Source organism: Muntiacus reevesi, chromosome 2, assembly GCF_963930625.1.
Source record: "Muntiacus reevesi chromosome 2, mMunRee1.1, whole genome shotgun sequence".
Taxonomy (NCBI): Eukaryota; Metazoa; Chordata; class Mammalia; order Artiodactyla; family Cervidae; genus Muntiacus; species Muntiacus reevesi.
This window is the reverse complement of record NC_089250.1, coordinates 244,607,517-244,627,321: the sequence shown is the minus strand read 5'-3', so window position 1 is coordinate 244,627,321 and position 19,805 is coordinate 244,607,517. Positions and strand designations below refer to the sequence as shown.

General features: G+C 36.2%; 1 pseudogene; it reads left to right on the top strand.

Moving 5' to 3' along the window:
• Positions 1 to 2,446: 2,446 nt before the first annotated feature.
• LOC136157456 (putative ribosomal protein uL13-like) lies at positions 2,447 to 2,959 on the top strand (annotated as a pseudogene).
• Positions 2,960 to 19,805: the final 16,846 nt, after the last annotated feature.

Here is a 19,805-nt window from a genome sequence, read left to right as displayed (position 1 = left end):
TGGTCTGGAGGAAGCACAAGCTAGAATCAAGATTGCCGGGAGAAAGATCAATAACCTCAGATATGCACATGACACCACCCTTATGGCAGAAAGCCAAGAAGAGCTAAAGAGCCTCTTGATGAAAGTGAAAGAGGAGAGTGAAAAAGTTGGCTTAAAGCTCAACATTCAGAAAACTAAGATCATGGCATCTGGTCCCATCACATCATGGCAAATAGTTGGCGAAATGGTGGAAACAGTGGCTAACTATTTTTCTGGGCTCCAAAATCACTGCAGATGGTGACTGCAGCCATGAAATTAAAAGACGCTTACTCCTTGGAAGGAAAGTTTTGACCAACCTAGACAGCATATTAAAAAGAATAGATATCACTTTGCCAACAAAGGTCTGTCTAGTCAAGGCTGTGGTTTTTCCAGTGGTCATATATGGATCTGAGAGTTGGACTATAAAGAAAGCTGAACACCAAAGAACTGATGCTTTTGTACTGTGGTGTTGGAGAAGACTCTTGAGAGTCCCTTGAACTGAAAGGAGAACCAACCAGTCCATCCTAAAGGAGATCAGTCCTGGGTGTTCATTGGAAGGACTGATGCTGAAGCTGAAACTCCAATACTTTGCCCAACTGAAGCAAATAGCTGACTCATTGAAAAGACAGTGATGCTGGGAAAGATTGAGGGCAGGAGGAGAAGGGGATGACAGAGGATGAGATGGTTGGATGGCATACTGACACAATGGACATGAGTTTGTGTAAACTCCGGGAGTTAGTGATGGACAGGGAGGCCTGGCATGTTGCGGCTCATGGGGTCGCAAACAGTCAGATATGACTGAATGACTGAACTGAACTGAGCAGCTGTTCTTAAACAAACATGTTTCAGGTAGAAGTGTACTAGAGGTTGATAAATCAGCTTCAAGAGTAGATCTTAAAACCATATTAATCAGCAAAAAATATTCTTTTAAATGTTGTTAATGTAAATTTAAAATATAGTCACACAATTTAACAAATATACATTAAAAATTTTAGAATCACTGCCAATAGGAGAGAGAGATGTGAGGAGAGAGAAGAAAAGGAAACTGATCAAACCAGATGGGGGGCTTGCAAAGATCAATAACAAGTATGATTAACTCATCCTTTTTTATCAATGCTCCCCTCCCAAAAATATTTTTTGAAAACTGGAAAGGTATATTTATCATAGATAATGTTAGTTCTAGTATGTGTCTCTATGTGTACTTGTACTTACACATGCATATTTAGAAGAGGGGGATTGAAAGCCCAATGAATTACCCTGGCTAAATGACAATTGCAAATAATCAATAATCAGTATTGATTAAAACCTTTTATCTCCTGGCTATGTAAGGCAATCACTTATGCTGATCATTAGTCCATGTTCCCCTGTTAAATAAACTAGTGGTAGCCAGAGCTAATGTAGAGCCAAGACTAAACAGAAAAGGCAATAAGATAAATTAAGTGACTGAATCCCAGTTTTCATGCTAATAAACTGGGCAAATACCTGAGACTGCAATGATATAAGAGGAGAGACAGATACAATAGAATATATTATTCTGCATGGGAGGTTTCTAAGAGGAGACAGGGACTGTCTAGTATTTAGAATTCAATCATATAATGCATATTCCTGTGTGTTTGATCCTAGTATCTACTCAAGGTTTACAATCCCTTTCTTCTTTACCCAAATTCAGGGAGCTAGAGTCTGTCAGGTTTGAGTGGGAATTTGTTCAGTACCTGACAACTTACTTGACTTCCTATCTACGCTATGGATGGGCTTTCCCAGGTGGTGCTAGAGGTAAATAACCCTCTTGCCAAAGCAGGAGACAAAAGAGATATGGGTTCAATCCCTGGGTCGGGAAGATCCCCTGGAGGTGAGAATAATAAGCCACTTCAATATTCCTGCCTGCAGATCCCATGGACAGAGAAGCCTGGAGGACACCAGTCCATAGGGTTACTAAGAGTCAGACATGACTGAAGCGACTTAACACGCATCCACTACTGTATGAATAATTTTTTAAAAGCATAACATTTTTGCTGGTGAATATATTTCCTCAGATATATAATTGCTAAAGTGAAATCCTCATGAATGTCTCAGCTTGTTATGAATAACCACAGAATGAAAAAAATGATAAAAATGGCTATACATTTTCAGAAATAGCTTTTCCACACATGAAATTATATGTGTATACAGTTAAATAAGCAGATAATTCCTCTCAGTTCATTTGACTACTCTCTTTTTTGGCTTTGAATAATAGTTTAGGTGTGGCATTATCAAACAGAAAGGAATACATGAAGTTTAAATATTAATTTATTTGGACCCACACAATTTCGATTTATAGTGCTGGAGATAGTCACATGCATAACACATTCTTAAACTTATCATACCCAAATTTTAGAATATTTTCAATTACTTAAAAAAAAAATGGTTTCAGCCTAGGCAACTGCTAAAGATGGCAGGAGGGCAGGTCCTGGTGCTAGATGGCTGAGATTATCTCCTGAGCCACCGGCGGCCGTCGTGGTTCTTCCAGGTCAGTGAGAAGGCTGTGTTTGTGTGCTATGAGGGCATCAAGATTTTGTCAGTTTCTACAGAAATAAGTTGAAGTATCTGGCCTTCCTCCACAAATAATGAACACCAACCCTCTCGTGGACCTGACCACTTCTGAGTCCCAGCCGTGGGGGACATGCTGCTCCATAAGACCAAGCAAGGCCAGGATGCCCGGAACCACCTCAAGATGTTTGCTAGGATCCCACCACCCTATGACAAGAAAAAGCGAATGGTGGTTCCTGCTGCCCTCAAGGTTTTGTGTCTAAAGCCTACACATAAGTGTGCCTACCTACACCGCCCAGCTCATGAGGTTGGTTGGAAGTACCAGGTGGTAACAATCACCCTAGAGGAAAAGAGAAAGGAAAAGGCCACGATCCATCATCCGAAAAAGCAGCTTATGGGGCTAAAGGAGGATTAGTAAACCAGTAAATGATGGCACAATGATACAAAACCCTCATGTTTGGGTGGTGATATGATGAAGGATCTGCAAAATATAGTAACTAATAAATAAAACCTCAATATGTGAGTAGATGATTGATTATATTCTTCTTGTTATATAAATGATATTCTCTAATTTACATAAATTCATCAGTTTATATCAATAAGAAGAAAATACTAATGTCTAGTATTATTTGGAGGACTATATTTTACTCAATATGTATGTACACAATAAATTTTTTTTTTGCTTTAATTAACCTAGTATTTCCAGTGAAGGAGATGATAATCCCAAACCACTAAAAATAGTAAGAAATAATTAGTAGAAAACTGATTCTGAAGTTAAAAGCGTCTGCTGAATAAATAATATAAATTGCCCTGAATAGTTCGGTGGGGAATACGTGTAACTCTATGGCTGATTCGTGTCAATGTATGACAAAACCCACTGAAATGTTGTGAAGTAATTGGCCTCCAGCTAATAAAATAAAATTAAAAAAAATAAAATAAAATAAAACCAAGTAGAAGACAGAAAAAAAAAAAAAGACTTTGATTTGGGCGTTAATGGGAACCATAAAATATTCAACTTTAAAAAATTTCTTTGGTGCTACTGAGATTCCTTGCTTTTGCAAAATGACATCTTATTTCAATGGATATAAGTTATTGAGTAGCTGTTTCTCTCTTATAAGAATTTTTTTTCAAAAGTATTTTTAGGAAATCTGAGAGTTAGGCATGAACAACTATGATGTCTGAAAAACAAAGAGCTGGTGGTATAGTGATGAGCAGCTGCCTTCCACAGAGTTGTCTTATAAGTGGATGGGCCATTATTAGATTTTTTTTTAATGGAAAAGGAAAGGGAAAGTAGATACTATATCAACAAATCACTATACATTATATAAAATATATAACTTATTCTTTATATATACACATATATATGTCGTGCTTCTTTTCCAACCTCAGAGCAGCACCAAAAGTTGCATTATATTAATTTTAACAATTAAAATATTTTTCATCCATTTAACAATTAAAATAAATAAAAAGATAGTGGATGATCATTTAAACCCAGGATACCAAATTCCATGCTCTTCCTAGATACCACAGAAAATGCAAGGTTTTCAACAGAAGTGCTATATTAAATGCTTCCTAAGTCACCACTGACTCTATCTACAGCTATCCAGTAGATCAGGCTTTAATTGGATAATAATTAAAACAATTTATATTATCACCAATATTTTCAATGAATTCCTTGAGAAGTCTAATCACAGTAGTTGCATAAAGATGGAGGAGTTTTAGACATTCCCATCGAGCAAGCCTCATCTACATTAACTTTTATTCAATCAGCATCTACTTTGCAATGACTGGCTATCTTCCTTCTTTCCCGTTCCAAGATGTGGTATATTCATACAATGGAATATTGCTCGGCCATAAAAGTGAATGAAGTAATGCCATTTGCAGCAACATAGATGGACACAGATATTTTCATACTAAATGTAGTAAGTCAGACAGAGAAAGGCAAATACTAAATGATATTGCTTAAATGTGGAAACTTAAAAAAAAGATACAAATGAAATTATATATAAAACAGAAATAGATCCACAAACACAGAAAACAAACTTATAATTACCAAAGATGAAAGTGGAAGAGGAATAAATCAGAAGCTTGAGAGCAACATATAAAGTAACATATAAAGAAGCATTTAATAAATCAGGAGTTTGGGAGTAACTGCTATATGGAAAATAGATAACCAAGAAGGACTTACTGCATAGCACAAGCATGTATACTCAATATTACATAATAACCTATAAGGGAAAAATCTGGAGAATATTTGATATGTATATAAGTATAACTGAACCACTCTGCTGTACACATAAAACTAACCCAACTTTGTACATCAACTATACATCAATAAAAAAGTATATTGCATCAGAAGTTACGAAGTTGACGTCTTTGTGAAATGCAATTAAACAGATGTCCTCCGTTCTGACTTTCTTTAAATTCTCCGTAGAATTTAACATTTCTGACACCCTCTTCTTTGAAACTCTCATAGGCATTGCCCTGAAGATGGTCACCTTAAATTGGATTATTTATAATGTAAAGGATAACTGATATGATTGTTTTAAAAATGCCATATCAATGGTGTTCTTGTCCCTTCTCTACTTCATTTGTTCTGACTTTGAAAAGCTAATTAACATCTTTCAGGCTTGGTTTTCTCTTTGGAAAATGTGAACAAAAGTGGTGCTTAGATTATAAGGTTGTTGCAAAGAATAAACAAAATACCAAATATTAAATGTTCTACACATAGTCTGGCTTATTGTCTTTTGCATATAGTAACAATTTTTTTTTTTTTTTTTTAGTAAAAAAGGATAGATTGAAAAAAAGAACTTTAAATCCCTTGACACTGAAATGGAATGAGATGGAAGGTAGGTAGCTAGGTTCTCTGTGAGGTAACATGCTTATACAATGTCTGGTACATTATAGGCCCACAGAAATGTTATACATTTACACAAGAAATAAGATCTGAGGCAATCTTTCTGGACTTGTTTACTCTGTATGAGCAGAGATGAGAGGTGTAGCATTTGGCTGGCAAATCACTGTTTTTATGGAGTTTCTCCTATATTCTGTTGAACATAAAGATTTAGTCCCAAAAAGCACTTCTACTTTAAGCCTCCAACTAAGTTTGATATAATGAGGTGTGATTTTTTAAAATATTATGTTCATATTTCATTTATCAATTTGCTTTTCAGCAAGTATGCTGTCAGTTGATTGTAATTTAAAGGTACAAGAAGACTTCTTTTATGAGTGAAAAGATTCATAATTCTTAACTGCTATTATCACAGCAAATCATTCTAAATGAAACCTGGAAATATTTATTGATACAAAATAGATATAAAGATTTTGTGATATTATACTGAATAGATAGCTACTTGAGAATATTTACCTAGTCTGATTTATCTGTCCCATCTTTCTCATTCTATGTCACTGTCTTAATTCAAATGCTTATTATTTCTCCCTTACTGAATGGCAACTAACCCTCAATTCTTCTCATCTCCTTTTTTCACCATGCATGATGTTACTTTTCCTTAAGCATGATGCCAATCAACTCAGTCTTTGTCTTGAAAATATAACTTGTCTACTGTTTCAAATACTTACTTTGCCATTCTAGACTTTGCAAATTGTAACCAACAGTTCTACTATCTCATCTTATTTTTTCACTGAACTCCAATACAGACTCTAATCTAGATCCATTTTGTCCAATACAGTGGCCACTAGCCACACGCGTGGTTACAAAGCATCTTGCACATGTCTCATCTGAGTTGAGATATGGTATGATTACAAAGTATACACACGATTTTTGTAACTTGGTACAAAAATATTTAATAGGTCTACATCATTTTACTCTGATTACATGTTAAAGTGTTAATATTTTTAATCTATTGGGCTAGAAAAAATATCATTAACATTAATTTCATCTGTTTTTCATTTTTTGATGGGGCTACTGGAAATCTAAAATTGCTTATGCAGGCCATATTCCATTTAATTTGGACAGAGATTCTTCAGAGAAGAATAATTAATGAATGTAAATCAGATATGTCATTTTTGTCCCTACTTTGAGTCTTATATAGTTTCTCTACGTATTGAATAAATATTTGTTAAGTGCCTACCAGTTGTCAGGTATGTCACTCAAAACTGAAAATACTGATGTGATCAAGACTGAAAATGTCTGCCTCTCTTAGAGCTTAACTTTCGTGGAACATAGGGAAAATAAGACAAGAAGACAAACACAATTTCAAAGTGTGATAAATGGCAAAGTGTGAATGGATGATATACATGAGATACTACCTGGAGATTATGATTATTTTATAGTTTCACCAAAGAAATCTGTATGAATAGGTGACATTTGAATGGAGATGAGAAGAATGAGAGAGTGCCAGTATCTTCATAATTTGATTCATAGATAATATGAAAACATTTGGTTTTTCATGTATGTGTATATACCATCAAGTAAGGTTTTACTCCAAGATTGAGGCTCTGTGTTCCATATTATGAGAGGGGAAGTCTGATCTGGAAATTTATTCTATGTAACAAAAAAAGAACTGAGGTAATAAGAACTAACCTAAAAATGAAATTAGCAATAGATGCAGAGAAAGCCTTTGACAAAATTCAACACTCATTTATGATTAAAACTCTCCAGAAAGCAGGAATAGAAGGAACATACCTCAATATAATAAAAGCTATATATGACAGACCCACAGCAAGCATCACCCTCAATGGTGAAAAATTGAAAGCATTTCCCCTGAAATCAGGAACAAGCCAAGGGTGCCCACTCTCTCCACTACTACTCAACAGAGTGTTGGAAGTTTTGGCCACAGCTATCAGAGCAGAAAAAGAAGTAAAAGGAATGCAGATAGGAAAAGAAGAAGTGAAACTCTCGCTGTTTGCAGATGACATGATCCTCTACATAGAAAACCCTAAAGACTCTTTCAGAAAATTACTAGAGCTAATCAATGAATATAGTAAAGTTGCAGGATATAAAATTAACACACAGAAATCCCTTGCATTCCTATACACTAACAATGAGAAAACAGAAAGAGAAATTAAGGAAACAATACCATTCACCATTGCAACAAAAAGAATAAAATACTTAGGAGTATATCTACCTAAAGAAACAAAAGACATATACATAGAAAACTAGAAAACACTGATGAAAGAAATCAAAGAGGACACAAACAGTTGGAGAAACTTACCTTGTTCATGGATTGGAAGAATCAGTATTGTCAAAATGGCTATTCTACCCAAAGCAATCTATAGATTCAATGCAATCCCTATCAAGCTACCAATGGTATTTTTCACAGAACTAGAACAAATAATTTCACAATTTGTATGGAAATACAGAAAACCACGAATAGCCAAAGTAATCTTGAGAAAGAAGAATGGAACTGGAGGAATCAACCTGCCTGACTTCAAACTCTACTACAAAGCCACAGTCATCAAGACAGTATGGTACTGGCACAAAGACAGAAATATAGATCAATGGAACAGAATAGAAAGCCCAGAGATAAATCCACGAACCTATGGACACCTTATCTTTGACAAGGGAGGCAAGGATATACAATGGAAAAAAGACAACCTCTTTAATAAGTGGTGCTGGGAAAACTGGTCAACCACTTGTAAAAGAATGAAACTAGAACACTTTCTAACACCATACACAAAAATAAACTCAAAATGGATTAAAGGTCTAAATGTAAGACCAGAAACTATAAAACTCCTAGAGGAGAACATAGGCAAAACACTCTCCGACATAAATCACAGCAAGATCCTCTATGACCCACCTCCCAGAATATTGGAAATAAAAGCAAAACTAAACAAATGGGACCTAATGAAACTTGAAAGCTTTTGCACTACAAAGGAAACTATAAGTAAGGTGAAAAGACAGCCCTCAGATTGGGAGAAAATAATAGCAAATGAAGCAACAAAGGATTAATCTCAAAAATATACAAGCAACTCCTGAAGGTCAATTCCAGAAAAATAAATGACCCAATCAAAAAATGGGCCAAAGAACTAAACAGACATTTCTCCAAAGAAGACATACAGATGGCTAACAAACACATGAAAAGATGCTCAACATCACTCATTATCAGAGAAATGCAAATCAAAACCACAGTGAGGTACCATTACACACCAGTCAGGATGGCTACTATCCAAAAGGCTATAAGCAATAAATGCTGGAGAGGGTGTGGAGAAAAGGGAACCCTCTTACACTGTTGGTGGGAATGCAAACTAGTACAGCCACTATGGAAAACAGTGTGGAGATTTCTTAAAAAACTGGAAATAGAACTGCCATATGACCCAGCAATACCACTTCTGGGAATACACACTGAGGAAACCAGATTTGAAAGAGACATGTGCACCCCAATGTTCATCACAGCACTGTTTATAATAGCCAGGACATGGAAGCAACCTAGATGCCCATCAGCAGATGAATGGATAAGGAAGCTGTGGTACATATACACCATGGAATATTACTCAGCCGTTAAAAAGAATTCATTTGAATCAGTTCTAATGAGATGGATGAAACTGGAGCCCATTATACAGAGTGAAGTAAGCCAGAAAGATAAAGAATATTACAGCATACTAACACATATATATGGAATTTAGAAAGATGGTAACGATAACCCTATATGCAAAACAGAAAAAGAGACACAGAAGTACAGAACAGACTTTTAAACTCTGTGGGAGAAGGTGAGGGTGGGATATTTCGAAAGAACAGCATGTATATTATCTATGGTGAAACAGATCACCAGCCTAGGTGGGATGCATGAGACAAGTGCTCGGGCCTGGTGCACTGGGAAGACCCAGAGGAATCGGGTGGAGAGGGAGGTGGGAGGGGGGATCGGGATGGGGAATATGTGTAACTCTATGGCTGATTCATATCAAAGTATGACAAAACCCACTGTAATGCTGTGAAATAATTTGCCTCCAACAAAAAAAAAAAAAAAAAAAAAAAAAAAAAAAACAAGGAGGACTGAGAAAGACTGCATTTGGAGAGCTCAGACCGTGACTGAAGGTTGGACTGCCAGAGTCAGAGGTCATATAAAATGAAAGAAAAATAATGTCTTACTTTGTTATAGGATTGGCTAAATAATCTTGGGAGACTACTCAAGGCAAAAAAATAAATAAATAAATAAAAATGAAATTAGGTCTGCAGATCTTTAATAAACCATTCCCTGTTTATCTTATATGTGGATGGAAATTTTAAGATTGCATTTTTTTATTCACCTGGAATTTAGCCAATTATTTTTCTTTTAAATCAGTTTACATCTGGGCAAAAGGTTAAATCTTGAAACATCTGTGAAGGCATGTGTTCTGTTTCTGCTTTCCAAAGGATGCACAAATCAACAAAGGATCCAGGCCAACAGATGGTGTAAATTATAAGGAATTTTAGAAGTAGCTTGTGCAGGTAAAGTTGGTGTACTCACATCTGTAACAGGCAATCGCAGATATGCCCCTGAGTGACTTTTTCCATTACTCTGATAATTGTCAGATTCCTCTCAAAGGCAAATTCCAATGACACTGGTTTTTCATGACATGGAGAATTATTGCTGCCATCCAAAAAGGAACTCCTGTATTGAATTGTGGGACAGAACTTTCTGGGCAATTAGTTCTACTTTTCCCAAAGAATGAAAGGTGAGCCACAGAACATTTTGAAATATTATCACATTTTTTATATATTACGGAATTCATTCATGATACAAGGATTTGCTTTAAATTGTTTTGCTAATCTAAATGCATTCCTTTTATAAAATAAAAAAATAATTATTATTTATGCTTTAGTGCAACTTACTAGTCATATTTTATTAGGATAAACATTTTAGAGTTACTAAAATCAATACACTTCATTAATATAGCAAATTTTAAGTGTCTCTGTGTATCAGACTCTATGCTAGATGATAGAGATTCCATTTTATGAGAGACATGCCCTTGAAGAAATAGAAAGAGGGGAGTCTACAGTATCAAAAGCATAACAAATTGATTATAACATGAAGCAGGAACATTCTTATAAAAATACCATGGGAAAAGTTTTATGGAAATATAGAGAGAACATTTATTCATTTTGCCTGGGACAGTCAGTGAAAACTTTATGAGGGAGGAGGTAACAAATGAGTTTACTCTGATACATTAGTAAGAGTTTACTAAGAAAGACACATAAGGGCATCCCAAGACAGCACTGATAGATTGCTAGCTCTAAGATTGTTTAAAATCAAAACACAACAACAATGATGAATAAATCCACATGGGTTGTTTTGTGAGACTGCTAGACAAGTTTTTTGATGTATAGTGATAGGAAACTTGAATGAAAGAGCAAATGAGGCCAAGTTATTAAAGTTGGTTTAGTATTTACTGCAAGTTAATGCTCCCCAGACACTTTTAGTAGCTATAGTCCCTTGGAACCTAGGTAAATATGGCATTCCTATTTACCTTCCACAGGAAAACTGTGGAAGTTGCTCAGTCATGTCCGACTCTTTGAGACCCCATGGACTGTAGCCCTCCAGGCTCCTCTGTCCATGGTATGTTCCACAGAAGAACACTGGAATAGGTTGCCATTCCCCTCTCCAGGGGATCAGTTGTAAGATAAGCTATTAATTGCTCAATATGGATAATGGCATGAGGGTCATATGTTATGACGCCCAAATATTATTCAGTTAAGGATCATTTCACCAAGATTTGATAAATAGTGATATATTAGCCCCAGCCTTCTTCAAATTATGCACCCCTTCTTTCCCTTAAAGTTTAAAGAACAAAAGGAACAGAATATATTTTCAACTGTCCTTATTTAGGAACCAGGTGTCAGCCTCTGATTGTCTGAATTCTTTGTGAATCTGCTATGTAAATAAGTCAATGGTGGCCTCTGTGTGTTGGTCCCAGCCTACTTGTTTATTTCTTCACTGCAGATTGAGATCCGTTAGTTCAAAAACCTGCAGGTAAAAAAACTCAAATTTTTACACACCAAATATTTAAAAACCAACCCAAATAAGCAAATTTTTAACTATTTAGAATTTGCTTGTTTTGCATCCCTCACCCAGCATTGATAGCCACCAATAAGATAGTCTTGTAATTAGAGGACACCAAGTCATTCCTACCCTTAGAGCTGTCTGGCATAGACTCCTTGCCTTGCAGCTGAGCAATATCATCTTGACATATAAATCCTATCTCCTGTTTCCCTCTCCTCCAGGAGTTCCATTATTGGTTCCCCATCCTGGCGTCCTCTTCATAGGCTTCTGGATAGTCTTATGCTCTAAGGGACTTTCTTTCTCATTCTTTTGTATCCAAGCATCACTCAATAAAGCTTGCTACATTTTACTATCTCTTGCAATCCTATCATTTTACTTGACCAGCCCCTAAATCCCTAGAATATCCTGCATAATCTAAGACTCTAACCCACCATGAGTACCATGAGTTCAGCACTGAACTTGGAAAAGCCCAAGTTCTTTCAAAGTTACTTCTCAGTAGAATAAGATTTTTATGAAAGGTCTGTGGAAGGTAACAGTGGTATTATAAGGGAACAGAAAAAGTAACGAAAGGGACAGTTTACTGCAAAATGTATCTAAAAATAGCTGCTGTTGTTGAATTTTGACATTTTCTCCCCCTTTTATTTATCTTTTAATATTAAGCATTTTATCATTAATATTGTCAATCAGCACTATTATATACAGGTGTGTATAAATATTTGCTTGCTCAACAGTGAGTAAGAAAGACAGACTGGAGAAGGAGTTAGACCTTAAGGCTGACTGCATCTGTGGACATAAAGAAATGTGAAGAGGACTGTAGCTGCAACCAATAGAATAATAGTTCTGGATCAAACCAGGATGAAACAGGCAAAAACTTTTTAACTTCCAAATCTTATTTACTGGCAGAAGTCCTTCTGAGTCAATCCTAAAGGAAGGTTACCTCAGAAGAGTAATTTAATTCAATATCTTAAGTCTGGGATTGATCCTAGGCTAACAATCTAAAGAATATTTGATTTCTTTTAAACACTATCACAATAACATCCTACTATTGGCTCAGATAGTAAATAATCCATCTGCAATGCAGCAGACCTGGGTTTGATCCCCTGGAGGAGGGCATGGCAACCCACTCCGGTATTCTTGCTTGGAAAATTGCATGCACTTGGGAGCCTGGCAGGCTACAATCCATGGGATCACAAAGAGTCAGACACGACTGAGTGACTAAGCACAGCACAGCACACTTGGATGCCTGAAGAGTTTGAAGGAAGCTGTGAGTTACTGACAAATAAAATGAACCCAAGTGGGGCTTTCTAGCTTTCTCTACATGGATGCACTGAGCTGACAAATCCCAATGCTGCTGCTGCTAAGTCGCTTCAGTCGTGTCCGACTCTGCGACCCCATAGACGGCAGCCCACCAGGTTCTCCCGTCCCTGGGATTCTCCAGGCAAGAACACTGGAGTGGGCTGCCATTTCCTTCTCCAATGCATTAAAGTGAAAAGTGAAAGTGAAGTCGCTCAGTCGTGTCTGACTCTTAGCCACCCCATGGACTGCAGCCTACCAGGCTCCCCCATCCATGGGATTTTCCAGGCAAGAATACTGGAGTGGGGTGCCATTGCCTTCTCCACAAATACAGGGGTCCAAATTAATTCAGTATTTCTAAATCCACAGCTGAGTTATGTATAAGGAAAACAAAGGCATTTTCCTTGACACAGGTGACTCTCAAAGATCCTCATAAATCTACAAGGTTGATCATATTTTTTTTTTCTTTTGAACACGTTGCATTTATATCACTAATCATTTTTACCAATGGGGATTTATTTCTTTTACAAGATGGTTCACAGGTGACAAACAGTTATATAATAACAGGATTCAAACTTTTTGGACTTCTGAATTCAAACACTATTTTCAGAAGCACAAGGTAGCAATTCCTGCCGGTATCTTCCGTTACAGCAAGCCAAAGGGGCCTCTTGCTCCTGATTGCATAAATTGAAGAAATACACTCAAAAGTTTAACATACAGTGGCCCAATTGGGGGAAAAAAAAAAAAAGCTTACATCAGTTTGGACTGTTTCCTTGACTCTTTCCCTGTCTGCACTTCTCTTTTTCTCTTGCTTCTTAGCTCTTGTCAATTCTTCCTCCATAAAATATAGCTAACCATCTCTCCACATGTTATTCTGGATGTCAGTTTCCCTCTAATTGTGAGACAGTCCTCTGGTTGTTTTATATCCTGTTCTATGGTGAAAATCACTCTCTCAAGCCTTTAATAAAAGCAGATCTGTAACATAAAAAAGTAACATATACAAATAAATGGAAAGGAAAGGAACAAGGAAGAATAAAGGGAAGAAAAGAGGGAAGATGCCTAGAGGTATGCATATAATTTGAAATTATTGTGAGCAACTGAACCACTTTATTGATTTAGGGTTAGTTTATATATACATATATATATATTTATAAAATATAAATGTTGATGTTTATATAGTCACAGAGGAGGTGGACAGAATCTGTACATTTTGTCTCACATGTGATTTAATGGACAATACTCCCTGTTGAATTGTAGTCAGTTACAGTATCCCCCTTTGCTGAGATGCTAGAGAATTCTGTTGGAATACTGGGATGAACAGGAAGGTGGCTTTGATATAAGCTGGGAAAAAAGGCTGCATTTTTTTTTTTTAAAAGGCTGCATTTTGATAATAATGGAACTGAAAGCTCTCTTGCTCCTTCTCAGAACATACAGACAGACACACATGCATGTATGTGCATAAATATACCACAAACTCTTTACTTCCTCTAAGCAAACCCTCACTAGCAAGTCTAATATTTTTTGACTCATCTGTCGTAAGTATGGAAGATTAAGAAACTGAAGGATGCAAGTTTCTTTCCTGAGCTTTTAGAAAGGGCAGCCAGAGGATAGGGGATAAAGAAAGAGCCTCTCTAAGGATCACCCACCGTGTTTTAAACCTGAGTGAAGAGGCTCCAAAATGAACAAGTGTCTGGTTAATAAAGTGGGGGTAGGCATTGGAGCTTGAAATTATGGGTCACTTTTGATTAAACATTGCTCACAGAAAATAGGCCCTGGCTTTCAGTCATACAGTCTCTGCTATAATATGCAAGAATTTAAATGCCAGCACTTATTAACTCTACCCTGAGCAATAGCTGAGAACCACCTTGGGGATGATCCATTAAAAAAGAAAGACCTACAATTCTCCTCAAAAAATAATTAATGCTCAACCAATGGATAAGATGGTTGAGAGAATTTATTTTAATATTTTTCTGTGTTTGGAAGAGGCAGCACAGTTTAGTGGAAAGATCACCAAATTTAGAATTCAAATATGATCTAAACTCAATCATTTATTAATTGTGATTTGGCACAATGAGTCAACCTCTCTGAGTCTCCACTTCCTCATTCTAAATTGTGGGCATTAAAACTCAAAGCTCCAAGGATTGCTGAGTATTAAATATGATAATTTATGTAAAAGAATAAGTCTCTTGCCTGGAATGCTTTCAATGCTAAGTACAACTTGTTCTTTGTAGTAATCTGAGCTTCCAACATGCAATAAGTACTCAGTAAATGGTAGCTATTATTATTATTTTTTTAGTTATTTATGACCACACTTGCTTTGTTAATTTTTTCAATACTGCTCTTCCTTATTCAGAAACAGGCAACGGGTTGAGGATAGTTTATAAATGTTATTATAAAGCCTCAGAATGAATTGCTTTTACTCTTGATTCATATTACTTTTTACATATTTTTATTGATTTTTATATTTACATTCTTCTTTCAATATGTTTTAACCATAATCCTTGTTTATGAGACTGAAGATCCCAGCATCTGGTAATAAGTTGTTTATTAAAAGGTGACATGATTTTTTACTAGAGAATCAAAATCAATAAATCATATTTTTTGTCCTTAGCAGAGGATAAATGAACAAATCATCTACAAAATCAGAATTTTGCCTCATTAGAAGTTTATTTTTTCAGCAGTAAAATGGATTTTTTTTTTTTTTTTGAGCTTCCAAGTACATGTTAGAAAATTTTATTGATGTAAACCTACAGCTGACAAGATATCTGATCAGGATATGGGGGTTAATGACTAACACAGTATCTTCTGTAAATAATTGAGGGCTACTAGGCACAGGTAGAAAGTCTTGCCAGGAGCTGTCAAATTTATCTTTTAGGGCTGGGACCTAAAACAAACCCTGGTGTGGGATAGAGAGCATCATTGTCAAGGAGAGGGGGGCTGTTTTATATTCACTCTCTCTAGCACTTCAATTAAATTAATCATTTATTCATAAGTTGTTTTTTTTTTTTTTTGAGTGTCTGCTCTGTTCCAGACACTATCTTAGGTGTTGTAGATAGAGGTCTTTGGTGACTTCCCTCATGGAGTTTACAAATGTATGAAGAAATTGAATTACAAACTGCAGTAAGACCACTGGAAGGAAAAAGTGATGGGGCAGGCTCAATGACGTCACTGAGGAAATACTATGACACAGAGCATACAGTCGGTGCTTAATGCATGTCTGTTTTATCCAAGTAGCAGCAGGAATAGTAGTTACAGTTGCAGTAGTAGTGATTGGGTAGTAATGAAAGTGGACATATTAGCCACTTTGGGTTACATAATACATGTGCTTCATCTGTATTTATAATTTAGCATTTTCAAACAACACTGTGAATTATCTCATCACGGATAACCAAGGCTCAGAGAGGGAAGTCAGCTTCCCTAAAGCCACATATAATAAGCAGCAGACCTGGAATTCAAACACAGAAACCAGCGTCTCTAGGAAAGAAAACCATTGAACATTATCCTATATTGTACATTTCAAAAGGAATAAATACAGAGTAGACCAAGGTATCAAAAACTATCCAAATGGTAAAATTAGAGATAAAAGTAGTAAAAATGCCCAGAAGCAGGCATCATGAAAGAGGACACTCTGGGTGACTGCTAATACACATCTTCCACAGCAAGTGCCTTCTCTCACTCCTCATACCTCCTTTCTTTTCTTTAAAACAGGGATTTATTCTTATACTTACATACTCCTTCCAATTACACCTTGAATGCTCCTTTTTCAGAGACAACTATATCTGAAGTGCATACCTGCCAGCACTCATATCATATTCTTCACTTGCTTTAGTCTTGAAAGTATATAAAGGAATATGTGAACAGTTACATTCCTTTGTTCTTCAGTCCACTTCAGTTCAGTTAGTAAGTTGTGTCGGACTCTTTGCAATCCTATGGACTGCAGCATGCCAGGCTTCCCTGTTCATCACCAAATCCACAGAGCTTGCTCAAACTCATGTCCATTGAGTTGGTGATGCCATCCAACCATCTCATACTCTCTTGTCCCTTCTCCTCCCACCTTCAATCTTTCCCAGCATCAGGGTATTTTCAAATGAGTCAGTTCTATGCATCAGGTGGCCAAAGTATTGGAGTTTCAGCTTTGGCATCAGTCCTTCCAATGAATATTCAGGACTGATTTCCTTTAGGATGATTGGTTTGATTGCCAATCAAACCAAAGGACCCTCAAAGGACTCTCAAGAACCTTCTTCAACACCGCAGTTCAAAGGCATCAATTCTTTGGAGCTCAGCTTTTTTTATAGTCTAAATCTCACATCCATACAATGACTACTGGAAAAACCATAGCTTTGACTAGGCGGACCTTTGTTGGAAAAGTAATGCCTGTTTTTTAATACGCAGTCAAGTTTGGTCATAATTATTCTTCCAAGGAGCAAGCATGTTTTAATTTCATGGATGCAGGTGCTATCTGCAGTGATTTTGGAGCCTAAGAAAACAAAGTCTGTCACTGCTTTCATTGTTTAATGCCATGATCTTTGTTTTCTGAATGTTGAATTTGAAGCCAGCTTTTTCACTCTCCTCTTTCACTTTCATCAAGATTCTCTTTAGTTTCTCTTCTCTTTCTGCCATAAGGGTGGTGTCATCTGTATATTTGAAGTTATTGATATTTCACACAGCAATCTTGATTCCAGCTTGTGCTTCATGCAGCCCAGCAATTTGCATGATGCAATCTTCGTATAAGTTAAATAAGAAGGGTGACAATATACAGCCTTGATGTACTCCTTTCCCAATTTGGAACCAGTCCATTGCTCCATGTCTGGTTCTAACTCTTGCTTCTTGACCTGCATACAGATTTCTCAGGAGCCAGGGGAGGTGGTCTGGTATTGCTATCTCTTTAAGAATTTTTCAATAAAAAATAAAAAAGAGAATTTTTCACAGTTTCTTGTGATCCACACAGTCAAAGGCTTACCATTCAAATATTTAGAGTGACTGTATGTATTTTGACTGTGACCTTGTGGGTTGCCCATGATAGATTATCAGTCATCTCCCCTGTGTTGGTCAGGAAATAAATTAAAGCATGCCAGGCATTTTAACCAACATCCTCTGTTTAATCACTCTTCATCATCTCAAGAGTAATGTAGATCTCGGGTAACTATGGCCTGATTACTATAACATAGTAAGAAGGATTCTGAGGCTCTCTCTATCCAGGCTCCAGGAAAAAGAAAACGTGATTAAATGGTGATGTATGCTATGGTCAAGATAAAAGGGATGGTGAGGGGGTGAACCACATACTTAATATCCCTATTTTTAACAGAGTTGTTCATGTGTTAATTATGAGATGGACAACTCAGAGTTCTAACAGGTTATTTCTTTGCTTTCTTCGTTCTCTGTCCTACCTCACCCTACCAAACAATATATGTCCAATTACATCCTAGAACATTAAATCTCTAAACAATATAGGTTGAAAATCACTATTCTAGTTAAAATGACCTTATTTTATAGATGGAGGAACTATTTTATGAAAGTTAAAACACAACAACTATTTGCATGAAGAATGTACTCAAAACTAGGGTTGATGGATTGTTTGTAACAGATTATTTTGCAATGACAAAGGATACTAGGTGAAAGAATGCTCATTTCAGTTGTTTTAAGAACAAAGTTTCTGACTAATGAAATATCTTACAATTTCTAATTGGATTGGATGTCCCTAGTCCATCTTAGGTGAATAATATCATTTAAATATTTTTGGTAATTTTCCTTCCTTTAACAGGCTTTTAGACTTAATGTTTCTGCCTTTCTTCAGGACAACATCTTTTAATTGCTCTAAATTATCAGTGATGTCTGTAGCACTTTTCACTGAACATGGATTGATTTCAATTAACTTTCTCACGCTTTTGCATAAAAGCAGTCTTTTTCAATTTGCCTAATTGGATCACACAACCTCTTGGAGCTGAGGAATGACAGTTATTAAAAGGTCAGGAAAAGAGGACACAACCAAGGTTGTTTATTTCCTAATATCTCCATTTGGAATTTTCAGTTGCACTTGATCAAATAAGACAATTGGCTAAGAATGTGGGTTAGAGAATTGAAATAGTCTATCCCTCCAGTGGAGACCTTTGAATTCCCCAGGATTAAATTTTACCTGCATAGGAATAAGCCAGTAAAATTTGTTTAAAGCCTGTTCAGACACCTCTATCACAATCAAAACAGAATCTTTTTCCTTTTATCATCTCTTATGTATATGGTACAAGTAATAAACTCTCAATACCTGTGACCATGTACACTCCAGCTTGTGATTAGAAATATTCTGTTACTTTTATGCAAAATGATTCCATTGTGTGAGATATTTCAGGTAAGCAGTTAGTGAAGAGCAACTGTGAAAACACAGGCAGTAATAAAAACAAGAGACCCAGAATCTTGGAGGTTACAGAAATTGAGACAGTAGAATTCAAGGTGAGACAAGTGAGACGGTACAGAACCTAAAGAGAGAATGAAACATAGATAAAAGAAATGAATGGAAAAAAGATGAAGGGAGCTAATATTTACTGGCATAGTTAATAAATCCAAGACAACCAACTTTAAAATACTAACAATCTAAGAAAATTAACTTAGATGACTAGTTAAAACATTGTTGTTGTTTAGTAGCTAAGTCGTGTCCAACTCGTTATGACCCTATGGACAGTAGCCCCCTAGGCTCCTCTGTTCATGGGATTTTCCAAGCAAGAATACTGGAGTGGGTTGCCATTTCCTTCTCTAGGGGATCTTCTGGACCCAGGGATTGAACCCAAGTCTCCTGCATTGCAGATGGTTTCTTTACCTCTGTGCCACCTGGGAAGCCCAGTTACAACATTAGTGTGGGGAAAAAAATCAATTTCTTAAACAGAAAACCAAAAGAATAATACAGTAGTGATAAAGATATTCTATTTAACTTTCCATGAAAATATAATACTATGAGTAAACTTTAAAGATGTGCAAAATCTACACAACTGTAAAAGCCACACTTGGATATATTAAAAGACAATCATAACTTGAGGGTAA